At 39.9% G+C, this 23,084-nt stretch overlaps 1 protein-coding gene and 1 long non-coding RNA gene across 2 annotated transcripts in view; one reads left to right on the forward strand and one right to left on the reverse strand.

Annotated features, from left to right (window-relative positions):
- The window catches only part of ANKH (ANKH inorganic pyrophosphate transport regulator), a 99,679-nt gene that overhangs the window by 62,737 nt on the left and 13,858 nt on the right, over window positions 1-23,084 (reverse strand). The gene's annotated exons all lie outside the window — the stretch shown is intronic.
- Window positions 15,380-22,821, forward strand: LOC137477756 (uncharacterized). Its single transcript, XR_011001175.1, has 2 exons — window positions 15,380-16,693; window positions 22,758-22,821. It is a non-coding gene; the product is annotated as an uncharacterized lncRNA (long non-coding RNA).

The following is a 23,084-nucleotide window of genomic DNA, read 5'->3' on the forward strand; positions in this document are numbered from 1 at the left end:
GAGTTTTTTTTATAGACCTGGTTCTTTCACCCCACATTATGGTTACAGCTTCCTCTTTGCCTCCCCATGTCCCCTTTCTCTAACAAATAACAGGGCAAATGGTATAGTAATTCACAAAAGCCTGTAAGGGAGGGATCGGTCACAACCGTATTACCCCTACTTTCCTGTGCTCTCAAGCACCACAGCACCCAGCTCTTCTTTCTCTGTACACTTACATTGCACCAGCCAGAACCATGCAATATTGTTATGCTTACAGATATTTTTTTTTCTTTTAGTCATGCTGCCTTCACCTTTTATTAGCCATGCCCAAGGTATCTCCTTTAGCATCAGTTAAACCAATATTTTATCAGTATCACTGTCTTACTTGACTACATGTGCAAAGAGAACAGATGAATATATATTAAAAGATACAATGAAGATAACTGTATGTGCACTGCAAGTTCAGATAATGACAAATTTGATTAAAGACTTTTTTGTTTGTTTTTTTTTTTTAATGTGTGCTATCTTGAGAACTTTGCATTTAATAAGGTGCTTAGGCTTGTAAGGGTGCAGAGTCTGAAGACTGCTTTGTTAAGAGCATGTGACAGGATCTGTGTTCTTCTTCACCTGCTTAAACCTCAGAAAGACAGGGAAAGGCACGAGACCTCCTACACCAGCTAAGTGTAGGAGCCAGCTGCAGTGCCTCCACATAGTTTGAGCCTTGCTCAAAAAATAGGTTAGGAATGAACAAGATCCTAATTAGTTTATTACCTCAGTCCACTGGAAAGAAAGACTTCTTTGATGTAACACCACCCCCTTTGTGTTTTCATTACTCAGTTTTGCTTGACTTTCTTTTGTTTGCATTACACTTTTTGATCTTCCAGGGCTACAGAGCCTCACCACATTAGACCACAGTCCCTTCCAATGCATTTACCTGCTCTAAAGTGTTACTTTTACTGGAACAAACTTAGCCAAAATACCTGATCATAACAGTGGCTGCATTTGTTTTCCACAGCAGCTGCAGATGCTTTAGAGGTGAATCCCAAGCATCCTCTCTGACTCTAGAGTTCTTTTCCAACAATCTTCTGTGTGAAAAATGCAGCAGGAAGAATCTTCAGGAAGAATTCTTCACTGCCTTCTACTTTCTATAGGTATTCACATCTGGATAATCTGAAAAGAAGGAAGTGCTCCTCATGAGGTTATAAGATGGAGGAAAACTGAAATGGAAAATGGAATAAATCTTTCTGTTTTGACTTGTGAGTAATAACTACTGAAGCCAACATTTCCATACAAAATGCTCCACTGGTTTATGTGGCCAGGATGTTTTGCCACCAAAATCTAGGTGGAGTCAATTGAAATCTGTCCTGTGGGTTTTGTGGTACACTAATATGTTTTCTAAATTTAATATACTTCAGGACAGGAAGGTTTGAATTCCTGAAGATAGCAACTCATGTATTTTTTTCCTTTTTCTTTCTTGCCAAATAGACTTAGGTGGAAAGGTTTCTTACAATTTTTTGCTCTTCCTACCACAGACCAGTCAATGAACCAAAGTTTATTCACTTTGCCCCTCTGGGAGTGGTGTTCATCTGCATGTCTGAGATTGAATGACTACTAAAGTGAGGATAAACATCCTGTAAATGTCTGGAGGAAGGAGAAGTAAATTGGACCTCTTTGGAGTAATTAAAAACTGAGTCTATCTTCTCCATTTTTTCAGTCTTTAGAAGAAATATATGTGGTAAACAGTTCACTGAGGAATCATGAATTTTATTCCCCTGTATTTTCTGCTGAAAAACTCACCAGCACATGAATAGTTCAAAGAACGGTACTAAAAAGTGACAACAGGAAAGGCAGAGCAATGATTTGTCTGGCAGTGAATTTCCCAATGACTAAGTACTCACAGCACACAAGTGGAAAAATCTGATACTACACTTGAAGGCCAGAGGCCATAGTCCAAAAAAACAATCTCTTCTAACAAGGAAAAGGTCATCAAGACTAAGATTTCATTTAATCTATCAAAGTGTCCTCAGTTTTTCATGGGCACGAGGGCAGTCATGACTTCAAATGCCAGACCTGAAATTCTGATACAGCCAATTTGGCAGATGATGAATGAAAACCTACCATTCTACTCCCCAGAGACATAAAACATAAACAGCTTTAGAAGATATCTGATAGAGAGAAAGGAGTATTCACTCCTTCTGGGTGAAGACAATATAATGTTCTAAGCAGTCACATGGGTTCCACAGAGGGAACCATCTGCTTTCGCCTTTGGCTAGAGAAGTTCAGTGCTTCTTGTCTTTTGTTCAGGGATGGCACTGTATTGTACTAGAGGCCAAGAGATAAAGGATGGCGTTAATTTAGAAAAATAAAATCCATCCACATGTAAGAAAACACTCACAATTCCCTCATGGATTTTAACAACACTTTTGAATTTGGGAGCCAAACCAGACAGTGGTGATTAAAACCACTACTCTGAAGTTCTATTTAAATAAGGCTGAAATTCAACTAAACAATTTGAGCTGATTTGAAATGGAAAATGAAGTGGTTTGCCTCCTTCTGTAGTGAACAGTCCTACCTTTACAAACCTTTCTGCTAGAGGTTAACCTCTCAAACCTCTCTTGTTTATTTGCCAAAAAAGTGTGAGGATACAAGCAGTTCCCTAGAAAGACAGTAACTTTCTTCCAGATGGTGAACAGAAAATAGTGCACATACACCATGTAACTCCAAGGAACTGGAAGTCAGACCGCACTTACTTGCAAATACTGCAGAAATGTTTTCTTCTAATCTCCTTGTTCCTCAAGGACTAGACCTTTCAGCATAGAGAGTGCCTCCTCTATATTTGCCTAGCAGTACTGCACATATTTAGTTTTAATTAGGACATTATGACAACCAAAAATACTGTTTCCAGTCTTTTCTGATAGTAGAAAGAGAGAAAATAAACTAAGGGCTGTAATACACTACTGACATTTGGGTGATGATCCTATAACCAGGGTTATATCTTTATAGTTTTGTGTGCATCAGAAGTCCTTTTCAAGTGCTACATTTAAAGTATGTTCAACCCCAAGCATGAATTTTTCAGCATATATAAGTTCCTTCATCTTGAAATAGGAACAAAAAGCCCTCACGCAAAAAAAAACCAAAAAACCCAAACTAAGTGGGACATTATAGCTTTGAAAGGTATCAGCATGAACTTTTTCAAAAGGGCTTATCTTTCACTTGTCTACTATCCTTTTCTACAGTGACGTGCAACAGATAACCTGATGCTTCCGTAAGACAGCAGTGAATGACTGAGGTAATTTTATTTCTCCACTGCTTCATGGTTAAAACAAAGCACAAATAGTTGCTGTGTTTAAAGTTTGCACACTGTGACGGAGCAGTGCTTGTGGTTTGACCCCAGACCATCAGCTGAGTCCAGGCCACCCAGCCAATGGATCACTCTACCCTCCCACTGTGACAGGGGAGAGAATGGGAAGGGTAAAGGGAGAGAACTCAGGGGCTGAGATAACAATTTATTTGCAAAAGCAAAAGGCACACACACAAGGAAAGCAGAACAATCAATTCATTCACCTTCTTCCAAAGGCAGGGAGGTGTTCAGCCATCCCCAGGAATTGAGGGCTGGCTCTATCATGCATAAAGGTAACTTGGGAAGACAGATGACATCACTCCAAATGTCCCCTCTTCTTCTTTCCTCAGACCTTTGTATGCCAAGCATGATGGCATTTGGTCTGGAATATCCCTTGTGTCAGCTGGGGTCAGCTGCCCTGACTGTGTCTCCTCCCAACTTCTTGTGCACCCCTAGACTCCTGGCTGGTGGGGTAAGGAGTAGAACAGGCCTTAACTCTGGGCAAGCACTGGTCAGCAATAACTAAATCTTCCTTGAATTATCAACACTGTTTTCAGCACAAATCCAACATGCCCTCATACCAGTTCCTATGAAGAAATTTAGCTCTATCCCAGCCAAAACCACCACATGTAGGTGTCAAAATCTTCCATGTAAAGTACTTAAATTGAATTATCAGGCAGTCTGTGTCCAAACAAGAAAAGAAAGTACTTGCCAATGAAAGTACCCATTTATTCACTCATCATTGTTTTCCTGCACAGCTCTGAAAAAAACAATGGAGGCAGAGAAAGGGGAAATGAGGACTTCTTTATTGACAATGTCAGCCATACTTAGAAGAAATGTTTTTGCCAAGTTTTCTCTCACGTTATCTTTCAAATCCTTCACTGAGGATTGAAAAACTTGCCATGCACCAGTTAAAGAAAAAAAAAAGGCAACACAGCAGCCCTAGTGCCTTAGAATTCCTGGAGCAATAAGGAAAAAAAATCTATATCTGTTCTAAAAACATTTGTTTATTAGCTTAAAAAAAAAAAAGGTTTGTATTTATTTAACCCTTTGAAGCACATGTTTTCAGTTTCTGAATCTGGAGGTTTGTCACCTCTGAAAAACCTGAATTAATATTCAAGAATTAGCATGACAATTATAATAAAATGTGATTACACTGGATACCCTAGAAATTTTTTAATTGTTTAATTTGTTGCCAACAAGCCTAAGTATGGCATATGCCTGTATCTATTAATTTAATCAAATAACTTCACTATACTACTTCTCTGAAGGGCTTAAGGCCACAGATAGAATAATTTTAGATCTTCTTACTGTGCAAAGGCATTTCACTTCTGTATTCGTATTTAACTAAACTGGCTCACGTGTTCTAAGCCAAGTCCTCTCTTTCAATCGGCACATCAAAGGAAAAAGAAAGCCTGTGCTCTAATGCTGTTCTTAATTCAGCAACTGGACACAGACCTGGAAGGGCACGTTTCTTCTTCACAGCCTTCTCAGTCAGATGGCTTCATACAGTGGTTCTCAGACATTTTAGATTTCAAAGCTGTCTAGCAGAGTTTAGGATATCTGACTTAGTGTGTTTTAAGCCGACTCTTTTGATGCGTTTCTTAGCAATGTGCTCAGCTTGGATTTTGTAGTAAGAAAATAATTACTTTTTTTCCCCTTGCTTATAGCTTAGATGCTTGTTAGAGGCAGATCATTAGTAACTAACTTGGCAGTATCATTACTTTCAGCTGCTGGCTCACTAGGTGATTCACTTACCTTACTAAAAGCAGCTAAACCCAAAGATATAATGACATGATGTTAATTCCCTTCAGCAAGACAGGTAAAATGCAGAGGTTGAAGGCAAGCAGCTTTGGAGAGTGGCAGCTATCCAAACAGCTACCACTGCTGCCTTTTTCAGACTTCTTTAAAATGACTGCCTTGGCAGAAGGCAATGCCCTGAGCAATCCTTCCAAAGCTATTGTACACGCTCCACGAGGTATTGTGCAGCCTACATCTGTATGGTGGATATAAATTTTCCTCCTGAAAGGAATAAATCTTTCACAAGTAAGGGAAAGAGAAGATATAGTTTCTAAATGAATGATTCATTGTTTGAGGGTGCAGCCTTGATTTGTTGGAGTTGCTACGATACCGCAGCAGCAATGCCAACTTATCATAGCCCTTAACGCTCTCTGGAAGCTCAGCAAGCCGAAAAGGCATTGCTGAGAGAAATTATTTATTTTTAAACAGAACATCTGTATTTACCATAGAATTACTTTCAATCTTACATATTTCTCCATAGGCTGGCTTCAAATTATGCATAATTCCCCCTCCCCCCCACCAGTGGTTCTGGGGGATTTAAGGGCATAAACAGGAAGGCAGCATACACTGAGAAAGATGGCAGGATGCCCCAAAATGGTGATTTAAACAACTCTCTTGCTGAGCCTGCCAAAATTTGGGTTTGGGCCCTTTTTTGATTAAAAAAAATACTGTCAACAACTTTCAGCTGTATTGAAAGCATATGTGGCTTTGGTGATTCATGTTTATCCAGTGAAAGTCTAAAAGCATATAGTGCATATTCCTTAAGAAAAAGCACAACAGGGCTAGATAATAATAAAGTCATAATTTCTTGGGAATTCTCATGTTTAAATCTGCAACTGTAGCAACACCAAATCCCTCTTTCGGCAACATAAAGACTGTATCATATCAAGCTGATACCCTAAAGGAGGTGTCTGCAGCAGGTTAACAAAACAGGGAACTGTTTTGCAGGGAACTGCAGTACAAAACAGGGAACTGGCACCAACTAAATATCAAAGCCTCTTAGACACTACCAGAAATGATGGGTGAAGATGGGAGTGAGGTTAAAGCCAGGGAGAAAGAAACCTCAGCACGCAAATTTGTGATGCAGAAAACTGAGGGGAAAATGTGGAACTGAACTGCTACTGTTGCTGAAGGAAACTTGGCTCCTACTGCAGAAGAGCCTGTGACTGTCTTATGAAGAGGAAACATGTCATGTACTTCCTATGGGCTGCTGGCTTTCAAAGAATGCGAAACAACAAAAATAATTTAATAAATAAGTAAATAATGCCAGCCAGTCATTGCAAAAGGATCATGATGATAAAAACGTGGCAGCCTCTAGGTAAAGATTACCTAAACACACTCTTCTGTGGCAAAATCAACTCAATTTTCTGCAGAGAGCTGTAGCACATGTTGCCACCTCTTTTCTTCCGATGTTCATTAGTCCTCCTAAATTCAGGAAACAGAGAGTACTACAAAAATAGGAAGTCAGAGAGGACTGCTGATTGCTATTAAAACGTTTTCTGCTCCTATACTTTGTCCTTGACAAGGCGCAAAGCGCAAATAAAACAAGCAGGATGGAAAACAAAGTAGGAAAATTGCTTGTAAAGAAGATACTAGATGGGGAAATGGGGAAATGGATGCCCAGCCTCTAATAACAAAAGGAACTCATGATGTTCAGCTTACCTTTTTTTTTTTTTAGTTTGTAATCCTGAAGTTTTTACTTTATTTTAAAAAATTGAGAGATTTTTTCCCAATTTCATGACTGAACTGGCATGAGGATTATCTTTGAGTGGTTCTTGACCAAACTGAGTACCTCTACTTAGACACTTAGGAGCATCACTCTTTCCTGATGAAGTTTGGTAAGTCGTGTTTGCTTTCGAAGTGATTGTGCTCCCTGACTGACAAGTCCATCGTTTTTCGGCTTCAGTGCATGCTGAGAAATGACCCAGATTGGTTTTGTAGGACAAAGCTCCATTTTAGTAATGGTCTTTCTTAAATAAAATCTTATTCAAAATTGCCATTAAATCTTTCTTCTTCATATCACAATTAAAAAGTCACACTAAGTTATAGTACTGGGACAAGAATGACATACATCACCATATATATTAGAGGATATGTACTGGTATCTGAAGTGTGATTTGAGATGACTTCTATGCACAAAAGATATTTGCAAAATAACTCTACAGACAATTTCAGAGCCCTAATCTTACTAACCTAACTTTAGCATACCACTGGCATTACACTGAACACACACACTTCAAAAGATACAGCTTTAATATAAATATATGGAACCTGAAGGTAATTTGGCTTGTCATTTTGCAGCTTGCTTAAAAGGCTGAATAATCAGATGCTTCATCCTTGGACTGAAGAAGGATATTCTTTCTAAGTCCTATTACTTTTCAGTTTTTCTCACTCGGTACTGTGATATGTGAAGAAACTGCTGAGACTTCCTATTCCTTTGCTCCTTGATAGTAGCAGGAAAACAAGGAGGTTAAAAGAGCAATAAGGGAATTAAAAGGATTCTTAAAAGAACTTGAAAGGAAGTACAAGCTGTGTCAGGAGGAAAGCACACTCTCTGAATGAACACACTGCTTCCTGACAGTATCTCCAGCCTTTGATTAGGCTCAGCCCCTGGAGACTCCTGGAAGAATCCTAAGGGCTAATTAGAAAAATGACATGAAGTGATGAGAGTCTCCTCAGCTGGTCTTTATTCTTTGCTTTCCTTCTGGGGGAAGGTGGGGTGTGGGGGGGAAGCAAAAGGAGCAGATACACAGCAGTAACATGAGAAATTGAGCCACATTCATTATGGTGGTTATTCTATTGGATTTGTGTTGCAGTTGTAGGGATTGAGCTGCATGAAAGGAGGCCACAAGATTAAAAAAAGGTCATTCCTAAGAAGCCATCCCTTGGAGTGTGTGTGAAAGGCTGTAGGAATAAAATGACTCTCAGGCAAGGCTGTGCTGTTGCTACACCTTTTTAAATACAGCCAGGGGTGGAAATCGCATGAATAATTCACCCAAGAGACTTGCTAGATTGAAGTGGAAGAAAAAGTGAATTTCCTTCCTTTGCTACCAGTATTTACAAACTGTATCTTGCTTTAATCTTTCTTGTTGGTAATTCTTACTGCTCTCCTGACACTGGATTAATTTCTAGTTTGGCACATTGTCTGAAAAACTGAGGGCAGTGACATAGCAGAAAGAAAGAAACAGATAAAAGAAAACCAGGAGCCAGAATTGATTTGCCTGCACCAGCAGCACAAATACAAATTATAATGGAAAAAAACAACTTTCCATGCAAGCTTCTCAGACTGTAGTTTACATGTAAAGGTAGCTCTACCTAAAAATAGCTACTGATGTAATTGATTATGTTACATCTTAGCTTAGCCTGAATATCCTTTGACAACTGTGGGGATAAGAATTAATTCTCCTTGGTCTGGCATTTCTGTGCAGACAGATCATGGCTGTTGGGTAACTAAGCCTCATTACTGGTTTCTGACAAATGAGAAAAAAAAAAATCCCAACAACCGTGACACAGCTGTCCTGGAGGACAGAGCTGCACCTTTCAGCCAAGCTGAACCACTTCTGAGTACATCACAACAGCTTAGAAGCAAAATGTTATATGAAAGGCAGAGAGATGGTCACACTAGCATGCTGTCACAACTGAACCCTTTAGCACGATGTGGCCCGGGGTGGGGGGGGGCAAATATCCCAGGGGGAACCATCATATAAACCAATTAGGCCCCATGTGCAAAAGAAGAGCTCTGTATTTAAGGGCTGATCTCCACCAGAAAGTGACATTTGCTTCTCTTTAATTTAAATACTGTTTTAATAGGGTAAGGGGTCTGTGGCTTTTTCACTGCTGAAAAAACCTAAGTCTCAATTAGAGGCCACAGCCAATATGGGTGTAACAGACAGAGACATGTAGGCATGCCCACATTCTGTTGTCAGTGGTAAGAAGCAAACACTATTAAAAAGAAAATGACAGTACCTTGCCAAAGGATGTTTAACAGAGACAAAACATGGCTGGGAGCTCTTAAGGATGTGGTCTGAAGTAGAAGGAAATGGGTCCTGCTTCTTGTCTGGCTGTGGACTTAAGTGACCTCCATTGTACCGGCGTCTTTGCAATGTGAGAATTTAAGTATGTAGAAGCCACATCACGGGAAATGCAGTAGTAGCATAGAAATAAAGAACGCCCCATGCTGACCTTCACTGTGTGGATTTAGATACCCAATTGCTATATATATTTTCAGAGAATGACTGGAGGCTTTTCACCCTGGCTGGAGGAATATGGCACCATCATGAGGAAAGACAGGAGGAATTGAGTGCAGTCAACAAAAAAAAGGAGATCTGTGCACACCTCTGCATAACACAGGTTTAGCAAAACTGTAGTTGATCAAATCTAAATATTGAATTTTTAAATTATTTTACTGAATAAAAGGAAACTTTTACTAAGCAGTATAAGAGCTTTTAAACAAATAGGATGATCCTCCTGGTCAATATGGGAGCATGTGATCTGCCAGGTCCACTGCAGTTTCACTGCTGAAGACAGACAATACCTCCATAGTGGACAAGTCATTCCACAAAAGTCTGTCAGCAACAGCTATCCAAAGGAGTTGCTAGACTAGATAGACATCCAAGTGGACACTGATGGACAACTAGCAAGACACTGGATGATCTGGTGTTGGTAACACAAATTTACTCCTTATTCTGACCATTTGAAATACTACTATACCTCCGAAAATAGTTAGAGAATAGTTAGAGTGCTTTGAGATAAGAGTCCTATACACAAAACATGCAGTTAAATTTATGGGAAGTAATCTGTTTTCTGTCAAGGTATTTAAAAGAAGAAAACTATATCTGGAACTATTATCTGTTTGAAAACAATGCTGACAAGAAAAATAACAAGCCCGTATCATTCAGCATCTGCAGGGTTAATTTGCTTTGCTAAAAATGCCATCGAGTCACACTCTTATATCTCTAAGCTTTCAGATACCTTTTGAGTGGGCAAATAAAAGAATTTCTACCAAATAATAAAATGCATATAGAAATTAATAAATTGACATTAAACAAATCAAACTAATTGATCTGGTTTTGTAGTGTATAGTCAGGCTGACACTCCAGTTACTGGTTTTCCTCAGTGCAACTAGGAGAGAAATTTTTTCCCAAAAACTCTCCCAAGGATGAAGCACCCAGCTGCTATGGACTCTCAGCAGCAGCAGCAGCAGACAGCCTCAGATGATGCCAGGTCAGGGTATTTATTACTTTCCCAAACTCCTCCTTCTCCTTGCACTGCTGAACCCAGGCATGGTGGGTTGTTCTCCATCAGCAAGCAGGAGCACCAAGCTTGTTTTGGTTTCTCCTACAGAGTTGGCTTCTCACCTCAAAGTGTTTTGTCATTCAACAGGAGAAACCATCCCACCAAACTGTTCATCACTACTTCTGCTCATCTCTCCCCTCAGCTCACAGGATAAAACCTTGAGCAATTTCCCATAGGAAGAACAACAGGCACACATACTAAAAATGCTGCATGGACAAATAGTCCAGAAAGTTCGGGGCAAGGAACTACCTGATAGGAGTAAGCTTAAAAACAACCCAGGTCCTGAGGGAAGAAGAGACATCACACAAAGTCTCTGTCCCAAAAGAGAGGCCTTTACCAATGGATTATGTTTTGATGTGCACCCTATTAAAACAGAGTGTGACAAGAAATCTCACAGTAAAATAAATATCATGTCTTGCACAATAGTTTTGTTTTTGCAAATTGCAACATTGCAATCATTGCTCTTTCCTTAAAAATGTAGATTGACAACCCCAGCACTGGTGGTGGAGATGCTGGAAGCTGCCCAGCAGAAGGCTGGCCTCGCTGGCCGCAGGCACAGCAGCTGCCTATCAGCCTCTCTGGCACACCTCCTCCTCCTCATCCCCACATCCAGCCTCCTCTTAGGTCAATGGAAACATTTATTTGGCTCCAATTGACACTGCACCAGGTCCTCTATCACTGAGTGAACTTGTTTGGTTTCTTCTGGAGTGGCTTCCACATTTGCAGAAAAAGTAATCCCCATAAACCTAAATTCAGGTGGAAAAAGTAAGAAGCAGCATGCACGGCACTCATGCCTCCATGATACTGTGGCTACAGGGAGCTGCCTTCCCCAGCACCACAGGCATGGAACTGGGGGGAGATCCTGGCCCTCTGTGCCTCTCAAGCCCCTGCAAGAGGTGGCCAAGCACAACAACCCCGCCTGTGCGGAGGAGGGAAGGAAGCAGGCTGAGACAGAACACCAGAAAAATGGACATTGTAATCAGTTTTCATCCAAACCAAGTCACTGATATGGGGGTTAAAGAGCAAGATGGGAAAAACACATTGCAGAGCAATGCTATAAAGAATTCGTACTAAATCAAGCACTAATCTTAAGAACTCCTTAAAAATAGTAACTCAAGAGAACTTATTTTGACCTGAGAAGCCTGCATAAACACATATATCTCTGAATGAAGAAATAAAAAATGCTCTCAGAAGCACACCAATAAGCTTTATTTTAAGGTTGCTAATCTTTTCTTGAATTGAGTGGACGTGTGGCTGCCTATTAACACGGTTGCATGTTCCTATGGCACTTCATGAAAACTTTTTTAAAAAATACTTTTTGACACATTTTCATTAATAGAAATGTCAGAATGTTTCAGGTCCTCCAGGGAGAATGTATGACTTGTTAACACGCAGCTTTAATAATTTAAATGCCAATGGAACAATCCAGGAATGGAAACAGTATGTTCCAGGAATGCTGCAGTGAATTAGTAATTGTAATCTGCTTTTAATTGCTGATTATTCCCATGAATTCTATCCAGATCCAGCAGAGAGAATGTTTTTTTTAACTGACAAAAAGAAACTTGGGAATAGTATTAATTTTAAAAATTACGAATCAACAGCCGCCCACTCTGTTTTCATCAAGGTTTCAACTCTTTGTATGCTTCATCTAAACAATTGCAGAGGTTCAGTGTATGGAGCAAAAGACCCTAGTCGGAGAGCAGGGCCAGGGCAGGAGTCATGTCCTGCAGTCCGTGTAAATAGCGGATCCTGTTACCAGGCACTGCCACTGCAATGTCAACACAAATACTGTTGCTAGGGCCAGGAGAGCAGCCAGCGGGCTTCAGAGGCAGGCAGCTGGCAGAAGGCAAGGTAGCAGAGCCACGTGTCCTGGGCAGCTTTTGCATATGCCAAGAGGTATTTGAATGAGATATGGGATACACTGCAAAATAATGTATGTTCATTTGGATGCGTTTCTACCAACTGTCCCACTTGGTCTCATTTCTCTTTTGACAATATTTGTTTCGAGGAAAAATTTTGTGGTTTGGAGGGAATAATGAACACAGCATTGGCACAGATTTGCATGAGCAGATGCTGGGTTTCTTCTGTAGCAGGCTGAGAGATCAGAAGCACAGTCATCAGGCAGTATGAATAAGAAAGCCTGTGCAACAGGTATGATTACAAAGGAAGATGTTAAAAGAGGAGTCCAAGATAACAGATGGTTATGATAAAGCAGAAAATGAATAAACAAAAGTTGTGAAGGAGACTATCAAGAGATAGGGTATGCAGTAAAGAGCAGTGAAGTGCAATACAGACTCAAGGAAAAAAGAATGCAAGAGAAGAGTTAAGACTTCAAGCTTTGCCAGGCAGTATTCACTGTAGATGAAATTAATTGCACTGAAAGGAAACTGATGTCAGTGGAGAGATTATTAATGAATTGAAGACATTAGACAAATCAGCTCTTGCAAATGAGCAGTTCAGAGCACTGTCAGGCCAGCAGCTTGTTAAATAGTTGATATACAGTGGTCATCAGGAAAATGGGAGAGAGTCAGGTGAAGGTACTGAAGGAAAGAGCAGAGAAGCACATATGAGTAGGAAGTATTGTGGAAAGGACTGCACAGAAAAGGAAGAAAGATTATTTCAATAAAACTCATGCCAGATCACGCTGGAAAAAGTATGCATTTTGGCTTTCCAGGCTGTGACACAACAAAGTGCTCACCTGAGACTGGATCCCTACACTATGCTCAGTGCTTTTTACTATTTTACCTCTGAGCCACATTCAACACTTGATTGCTACCAAGTTTTTCAAGTCTGACCGTGAAATAATTTCCTGAGGCATACACAAAGCTGCTTTGAAGTCAGTAGAGCACTACAAGGATCTGCTCATATGCATCGTACCAGGACCATGGTCACTGACACTGACCATGATTACTTTGCAGACTACTAGTAAGACACCACTCAAGCACATAGAAAGCCTTTTTGCTTTCTATTTTTAAATTAATAGAAGATAAACCTAAACTATTTCTGAAGTTTATGGTTCTTGCATGGTGTGGAAAAAGTCATGGACTTGATGGATTTTGTTATCCTGTTAGAAGTATTTATGATACTTGGGAGTTAAAGGTAGAAATTTCACATAATTTATTTGATTAGACTTCATTGGCAAAGGTTGTAGCTTAATATTATTATATTTCTAAGATTTCAAGTGTTTTTCTTCACTTGAATGGAGATACCTAGTGGTATCAAACATGCTGGTGGCTCTGAGGAGAGAATCAAAACACTTATCAATCAAGTGAGAAAGCCTCCAGATTCTTGGAGCCACAACTCTTCAGTTTATGCTATGGAGTTATGGAGCCTTCTGAGCCCTAAGGCAATATGTAACATCACATAACCTTGCCTGACAGACACTAATTTAGCTGTAGGTTGTCCAAACAGACAAACACAAACCAGGGTCTTATGTAAATCAGGTTAAGCCAAGATGGAATAAGAACTTAGGTAAAATGAAAGAAATACTCAATGTCTCTACCTCCTGAAACAAAGCTTCACAAGAGGGAGTACAGCACATCATCCTTAAGTGATGTTAACATTGCACAAATCATGCCATGCTAGTGATTACTTAACTGTTGAGAATGACTTATTTGAACATGTAGGTTTACATATTAATAAATACCAACCTAAAATCTGACTCTGCAGTCATCACTGATAACACCAACATGTGAAAGAGAAAAAATGAATAAACAGGCTTTCAAATTTGGATCTGCTTGCTGCTACCCTAGAGTTCCTGTGTGCCCAGTGAACTTTTGTGTATCATTTTTCTATTAGATGATGATATAGACTTGCGAAGTTTTCAAAGTTTTATGCCTGCCAGAAAACTGAGTTTGTATATGGACCTGTAGTTCTTTATTTTCCCTTGGCCTGAGGTAGGTTTAGGGATGGGCCTTTTTCCTTCCCTCCAGCAGCCCCAAGATGTATTTCTTGCCCACAAAAATTCAGTCTGTTAATATATATAAGGAAGCAGAATCTTGTGGTCCAAGTGTCTAGTCAGAGCAATTGCTATCCCTGTCCAATCCTACATGCCTGCCTTTACCTACACACAGACAACCATCCTCATTTGTTCGAGCACTACACTTTCCATTTTGTGTGCATTTGGTGGTGTGTAAACGCAGGAGCAGATATGACTGAGATACAGTGCAGAGATTTTGCAGAAGTTTCTGTTACAGTTGCACAAGAAATGAACAGAATTAGGCAAAACAAAAAATACTGTTTGCCTTTCCCAGCTTTGGAAATTTTGCCTTTTGATCACTGTTTGCCAAGGAATTTGGGGGCCTTTAAAGTATTCAGGGACCTTCACTGACCTAGCTTTGCCTTCTGCATCTCTTCTTCTCTTGAAAACAGCTGGCAAGATAAGTTCTTCCAGATAACCAAGGGTCATTAAGGTTTAGTAATCTTCTATGGACACCCTTGCAACATCACTGCTTGCAACTGCAGCCAAATGTGGAATGTGGAGGCAATTTAGATAGCAGAAGGAGAGACTGGGCTTACAAACAAAATGGGAGACTGGTGGACATTAAAGGTGCTTACACAGAGCTTACACTGCTCCTCGGTGCAGCTCACAAGTTGCGCTGTCCCCAGCCAGCAGCAGGTGAGACCACAGCAGCTGGCACCCACACTCGCCGTGAGGAAAGCACAGAACCAGCAATGGCGCAACACCAGCCACAGTTGGCCTCAGGCTGGGCAAACCCTGCTTTCCTTTTGGTGTGCGGGGAAAAGGAGGGATTTTAACTTCATGTGTTACTTTGAGTTTTTCTTTTTTATCTGAATGAGCCCTTCAAAAGTATGAGCAGGTGCAGGATGACAGCTTCAGAGTGAGCTACCTCACTGTACCAGGTCTGGTGCAACACATCTGCAGGGATCTCCAGAGCTCAGTCGTGCAGGAGCCTCCACTACCTCTGACACCACAGAACACCCAGGATCAAGTCCCTGCTGCTGAACTGCTGCATTCACAATAGGAGATCTGTTTTTAAGGTGGCACATTTTCTCATTTGCTTTGTTTCTTCAGTTCAAAAACACTACCTTGAATTTTGGCAAATTTTCAGTGAAAAGCAGGACTGACTGTTGTTGCAAAAAGCAAGATGTGGGACTCATCTCCCTGGGCACATTCCAAATATTTATATTTTGCCTTTTAAAGTCCACTTCTGTTGTCAGATACAGCCTCATACAGCCTCATTGTTCTAGCAGCAGCCAGAAATACAAGACGGCCTAGAGTTCAAAGCAGGGGAAAAATCAATGCACAGATTTCATTTTATCACACATACACAATGGTTGGCTGAATTTGCTTCTACCTAACATGGGCCTGCAGCCCAAACATAGTATTTACAGACTAATGCACATTTATTATTAGATTGGATAACTATTCATTGAACAGGGAGGAAATAACTGAGCAAGTGACTTGCATCACAGAACTGCACCTATTAGATAGGGCAGGTGAAATGTGTACATTTACAAACAGTGAAGAAAAATCTGAACACAGAGTTCTTAACTGGGACAAACATTCAGCAGTGGATTATAATTATCATATTATTTGTTTACAGGACTTCTATCCCTAACTTTTACTTCTTCAGCTGATGACTTCAGAAGTAAATCAATTACTTAAGAAAAAATTGGCTTTAACACTAGTGAGCTTTTTTCTAAAAGGAAGTAGCTGCAGGGGACTGTGGTGTCACTAAGTCCTCTCGTTTGTCACTGCTCCCCAGTTCAGCAGTGCAGTTCTGCCAAGCTTAGCTGCACTCTTGTGCTGAAGTTGCCAGAGATAGCTTCAGGACCCACGTGAGAGCAAAAGTGTCAGCACTGTAAATAATCCCCAGTGGATCCTGGCTGCGGAAGGGAATAAACTGGGTGCTGATTGAGTAAGAAGGGTTGAGACCTGGAAAAGGGATGGGGAGGTGTTTTGGTGGAAGAAAAAGAATTTCTTTAAGATTGCGAGGTTTTCTGAAAAACATATTTTTATCACTTTTCATCTTAAATGCTATTGCCCATCGTGCTATGAACAACCCCACTGCTGACAACTAAGCTGAGAACACAGCGGCATTGCTGCCATTAGCTGTACCCCAGCACAGGAAGCAGCAAATAAGTGGCCATTCAGTACATCAGGTCGGCTCGACATTTGGAGAATTCATTGCCTAAGTTTCCAGAAGAAACATGACTCAGATACATGTGATCAAGAGCATCTGCATAGAAATTGGAGGCGGATGTTTGCTAGCAGGCAAAGCACACACTTTAGAAGCAATGAGCTCCATTGAAAAGGTGGGTCTTTGGGTTTCTGGAGGAAACAATCTTTTTTGACTATTGCTGTAACTGCAAATATGGAATTACAGTGGCAGTGTCATGAAAACTAGAAAGAACATTAGAAGAAAACAGTACTTTCTGTGGTTCATTTTAAAGAGAATATGCTGTGTGTTCAGAATACTAAGTAACTACAGTGTAGGTGATCTAGAATGAAACATGGTGTTAAAACACAGAATGCTGTAACTGAACTTCTTTGTTATTTGCTTGTTTGAAACACAGAAACTGTCCTTTCTTCAAGTCTAAATTCTCTGGTCAGGTAGTAAGTAAGATATTATAATGAAAAGGCAGCAAGATATTATAGATATTACAATGAAAAATTCCATTTCACTGGATAAGCACACTTATATTTATATCTTAAGCTTTGCTCTGGTAACCCTGAGTCTGCATGTATGCTACTTATGAGATACTGAAATTCTATAGTAAAAGGCTGAAGTAAAAACCTATTGAAATGTAGATAAATAAAGTAAACCATTTGTGGGTTTTTGTTTTTTTTGTGTTTTTTTTTTAGTTGGAGATAATATAATCTTATAACCTGTAACTTCTTTTCTCTAATATTTTCCAAAACATACTACTACAAATGATGCTGCTTGCTCCCTATAGCTCTTGTATAGCCTCCACAATTTTGAGCTGTTTGAGGCTTGCTCATTACCTGTTAATGGATTTGGCTAGACTAATGTTTTTTTTTTTTTTTTCTGTTCCTGCTATTAGTTTAATAAATACAATTGAAACAATACAATATTGAAACATTGGTTCTTTATGTATTTTTAAAACAGGAAGATAAAATGTAGCTGTAGCTTCAGAGCAGCCTGTTTCATGGCCTTAACTAGTCCTCCTCCTTTAATTTTAAGAATGGATATAGTCAGCTATATGTATTGTTATTCTTCTGCAGGTAACATAAACATTTGTCACCAGAGAAAATTGTAGAAAATAGAACTATTCACGGACAGTAGTTCTCAATTTAGTTTCAAACAGAAGCTTGCCTGAAACACTACCTTAAATTTTATTTTCATAGGATTAATGTTATGAGGGATCAGCTTGATCTGAGCTTTATTCACAGAAAACATCTCACACTTCCATATAGTGAAAATTGTCTTTTTGCTTGTTCAGGTCTCAGTTTGTTCTTCCCAGCAGTAGACTTCTGCCAGTGGGCAAAAGTTACGTCCAATGGATGCATCAAAGACAGCACTCCTTGGGTATCCAGTGAAGGCAAATGCAGTGGTTTCCTCATCTCTCCTGGGAGCTCTGCATCTTGCTATAACAACACCAATGATTTCTTCACAGAAGTACCCTTCAGTTAAAAAAAAGACCAGCTATTGGACCATTACAAGAAAAGATTATTCCTTGCCTTATTTTGTTAAGTTTCATGACAATCTGTGAGATTTGGCTGCTGCTTTCTACAACTGACATCCTACAGCTTTACATTAGGATTATCTGATATGAGTTTGTAAGTAAAAATACTTTTTTCACACACTGTCTCCTCTTGTGTCAATGATGAGTGCCAGCTGCCTTCTCCTGCATTGCTGACTTCTCTGTCCATGGCAAACAAGTGATACAGAAATATTGTTGAGGCAGTAATACAGTAACAAGTATTTAAACTACTAACTTCACTGTTGTTTTCTTTTTCTTCTGAAACATCACTACTACTATAGAACAAGCACTCAGCACTGATTTCAACATTACTGGAAGCAAAAGAAGCTGAATCATGTTATATGAATAAGCAGATACACCTCACTTTTACAACAGCAATAACTTCTGATGGAAGTTGTGGAATCTTTGGGTTTGATGTTGCAAAAGAAACTCCAAAGGGCACAGATGGTGTCATTTCCTGTAGGTGAAAAACTGGTGGATCTTCATCTCAAACCCACATTGTTCTGATGGGTTAACAGGCTGTTTTTTTACTGTCTGATTAAAGGGAGGTTTGCTTACTGGCATATCCCAGGCTCTTGACTTTTATTCTGCTTTTTACATAATAAGATCTTTGTCCAGAAAGCAAAGAAATGTGATGACTATAGCTTTTGTTCCAATGTCTGGGCTGAGTTTTGGGCCATTAAGACTCTTTCCAATTTTAAGATCTTGTTCCCTCAGGCTTTTTTATATAATGTGTGATAAAGGAGTTGGAAAGCAAATTTATTGCCTCTTTTTCTTAAAGGCTTTCCTTTTCATCCTTGACAGTGCTTACGGGACCTTTACTGCTGAAGCTATTTGATTTCTCTTGAGTGGCTTATTCCTTGGTGTCATTAACAAGATAAGTTATCCTTTCCTAAATCTCCTCCTCCTGTTCACTTTCAAGGGACATGTTTTTGCATGGCTTCAAAGTTAATGTGGACAAAGTTCCCACTAAGCATAGGGAAACTCTACAGGCCATCTTGGATTAAGAGTGCATTTATTGGTCATGGATCTTCATGTATCTTTTCTGTGAGTATCATACGTTACAGACAGCAAAAACTTCCAGTGAGCCAAAAAGAACTGGAGCTGCTTTTATGTCATGCGATACTTCTTTTTTTTTTTTTTTTAACCCAGGTTTTTCTCTCTCTATTTTCAGTTTGGAAACCCAGCATTGTGCCCAATATTCATATTCCCTGTGGGGACTATTTCTGATGACTTCACAGTTTCATAATGACATTGAGCAACAGCTGACATCTATCTGCACAGGCTGCAGCCATTTCTATTTCCAGACTTTATTCCTCTTAGTTAACAATGATACAGCAAATTCCTAATTCACTACCAAGAGTGAATGAAAAAGACCAGTCTTTTAAAAAGACTGGGGAAGAAAGAAAATTAGGTTTTTTTTACTTTCTAAGGGCATTGCTACCTTCTATGTTTGCAGGGATCATCATGATTTTTCAAGGAGTGAAGATATTTAGGGAAATACCAAATCTGCATCCCTTTTCCCATGCATTAGTCTAGCAATGAGAAGTGATCATAGAGATGAAAAGGGAACAGCTATGCTGCAGTGAGATTTCAACCTTCCTGAGCCTAGAATGTAAGTATAAAGTAAACAGATCTGCCACTTTATTTGTGGAAAAATGAACATTGCCCTGATTAAAAAAAAAAAAAGTCAACAGCTTTTATAAAGGTGGGAGGATTCACCTCTTTGCACATACAGCAGTGAAAGAGTGAGATAAACCTTTTGCTTACCCCTCTCCCTGGCTATCCCTCCTCAGCAAGGCTGAAGAAGGACTAAGGCCAGATGATGGCCACAGGTAAGAGCAGGCAGGACACACCTCATGGCTGGGCCTTTTGCTTCCATTTGCTGTCAGCAGAGTAACTGGACTGTGCTTTATCAGTGTTCAAACACTCGCATGTATGTAGTGAAACCAAAAAGAATCCTAAAGCCCCCAAGCAAAATGAAAGTCCCTCTTCCCTCAGCCTCAACTCACCCAAATAGAAATGCAGAATCTCTCAGACACAGAATTAAGACTCTCGTGTTTCAGCATTTGCTCTTCTTATATCATGCATTGTTCTAGTGACAGTACAAAAACATTTTAAAATCACATTTTTAACTTACTAGAGCAACACCAATACATCTTCTTGGTAGACCAATCATGCAGAGGCCAACAAATTTAATGCCCACACTTCCAAAATGCCACATTTTTAAAAGTACTGTGTCTTGTAAAACTTGTAATACATTTTTTTTTCATTACTGCAATAATGGTTGCTTTGCTTTCAGAAGGATCAAAACAACATAAGTTTAAATGGATAGAAATATACAGACTGAGACTTCCAAAGTGGCCAACAGAAGACAAGCATGTCTCTTGCAGTGCTCTCAGTACAGCCTTCAGTCTTTAAAATGATTTTCATATCACAACAGCAGTTTGCTATTTGGAATGCTGGGAAAAGACATAAACAATGAGAAGAACTGAAGGTATTTTATATTTTTAGATTTTCCTAAGTCACAGTCAATGGCAATGACAAGATGATCAGCTTTGATTTATCATTAGCATGCAAAACAGAAAAAATGCATGCAGATAAGCTGTCCCCGTGAAGAACAATAAAAGGGCATTAGCAAACCCTTCCAAATTTTGTTTAACATGTATAATTGAATTAATTTCGTTATGAAACGGAATATACATTGTCTTCTCTCATTGTTTTTCTCATTCTGTTGAGCAACCTCCATCCCTGAGCTCATCCTTCTTCTGTCCCATTCCCCGCCCTCTGCTCGTTCTGCTGGAGCAGAAAATGAACAGAGCTCTGCTTGTTTGCCAGCAGCAGCAGCAGAGCAGCAGCAATGTCAGCCCCACAGAAGCAGCCCCCCTGCCTCTGTGGCTCTGGATGAGGGGACACCTTCCATTTTTGGGAATCATTCCTATGAGAGAACAGGGTTTGTGAAGGTCTCAAGTGAGCAATGACCTGTTTTAAAGAAGGTAGAAATATTGAAAAAGAAGTATTTTAGAACCACAGCACCACAGCATATTCAGATTAAGAAGTTTTTACTACCTTCCCTTCACAAAGGGAATGGAAACTACTTGCAGGGGTGTGGTCAATCCTTTGTGGTGCTCCAGGCACACCTGCAATAGCATGACTTTCATTAATTCAATCTTAAATACAAGCTGGTCAGCTTTCCTGACCCTGCTCTTTCCAGAGTCTCATTCTTCTGGTATCTGGGAGCCTTCCTCATTTCCAGTTTAAAAGCACTCATTGTCTGTTCACGGTCATATGTAGCTACTCAATTTCCTCTTGTTTGAGGTAGGCTACCATCTTCCCATCAGAAAACATGATCCCATCTCCCTCACAGACACCTTAATAATGCTCTACCTTTCTTTGCTGGGTTACAGAAACCAAAACCTTTCCATTTCACCTTCACAGATAAGATGATGAAAAAAAAAAGGAGAAATTAATAGCTGGGGTTTCTTTTGCCTAATCTTTTGAACAAGTTTGAACTGACCTGCCTTAAGTATGTATGGCCATAACTGTGCAAAGTATCCCAGGTGAAATCTCACTTAGAGCATGCATTACCTGTACTGGGGGACAGGTCATCAGATAAATCCTCCAAGACCTTCTATCTTCTGATCTTTATGTTACCCTCATAACTCCTCTTTCCCTCCCCCAAAAACAGGAGCCCTTTGTGGTTATACTTCAGGCAGTTTGCAATGCCTAGGTAGGGAAACATCCATCTGTATTCATTAGGAGACAACTCTGCTTCATTAACATTAGAGGTTTGCAATTGAAACTTTTAAGAGTGCTAGGCAAGCCAAAACCTATATGCTGCTGAAGCTGTTATTTCACTAACCTTTTTATTCAGAATACTTTCTCCTAGTTGCATGTTTTGAGTCCTCCCATCATACAGTTGTCCTCCATGCTTCTGCTTTATATTTTTCTTCATTATTAACCTCTGTAGAAACACTATCAGCAATATCCCGTAAGGTAGGGATATTTTCAAAAAGAGTCTTAAGATCAATGTTGGCTCAGCACAAGTTTTATTTGGAACATGTGATGGGTCTGACTCACACTGTGCTATTCATGCCATCCATCCCTAATTTGGAACAAGCCTAGTAGCTTAGTTATGACCTGAAAATGTCTGAAGACAAATTATATATAGCATTTAAAAATATTTATAATGTTAAAAATGGTCATGAACATCAAAGTACCTCAAGGGATGCACAGGTTCATAATGGGGACGTTTCTCTCTGAAGACTACAGCAATCACCTTCACAACACCTGAATCTCTCTGCACCTTTTATTCATGCCCATGTATAACTGACTGAGCTTGACATGCTTCTCCCAGGTTTCCTCAAAGGACTGTCTTTGAAAGAATACACCAAAGAGCAGAAGTGCTCTCTGATCCAAAAGGGGATTAGAGATTAGTTGAGATTAGATTGTCTCAGCACTCCAAGAGCTTTATCTCTGGCTATGCAGGTAAGAAAACATTCCTCTTTTCAGGAGCAATGAGACCTAACCACAGCCATGAGACCTAACAGCAGATGAACAGGCATGTGGGGAATGCAGGCAATGTTATTCTTGTCTGATCCAGAAATTTGCTTTAAGACTTAGTGAGAATAATCTCTCTGACCTTGGTTTGTAGGTTCTTTGAAAAAAGCCACCAATGAGGACACCAGGCATTTATCATGTGCCATCAGACATCAGCATGCAGGGACAAAAATTTCACTGCTTCTCCGACATGGCATCATGCTGAGCAGGAATTCAAAACAGGCCACCTGGGTGAGGACGAGACGGAGCCATAGGACAAGTGGTGAAGTAGTCACAGCCATGCCTCGCCAGCACTGTGCCATGCCAGTCCTAGAGAAAAAGTATCTGAACCAGACTGACCTGGAGCTGGCTCTGACATGGTGGGATGTGAAAGGAGGAACACATACAGCTGGGTAGCATGCCTGGTACCAGAAGTGCACAA

The sequence above is a fragment of the Anomalospiza imberbis genome, chromosome 1 (assembly GCF_031753505.1).
Source record: "Anomalospiza imberbis isolate Cuckoo-Finch-1a 21T00152 chromosome 1, ASM3175350v1, whole genome shotgun sequence".
In the NCBI taxonomy this organism is placed as follows: domain Eukaryota; kingdom Metazoa; phylum Chordata; class Aves; order Passeriformes; family Viduidae; genus Anomalospiza; species Anomalospiza imberbis.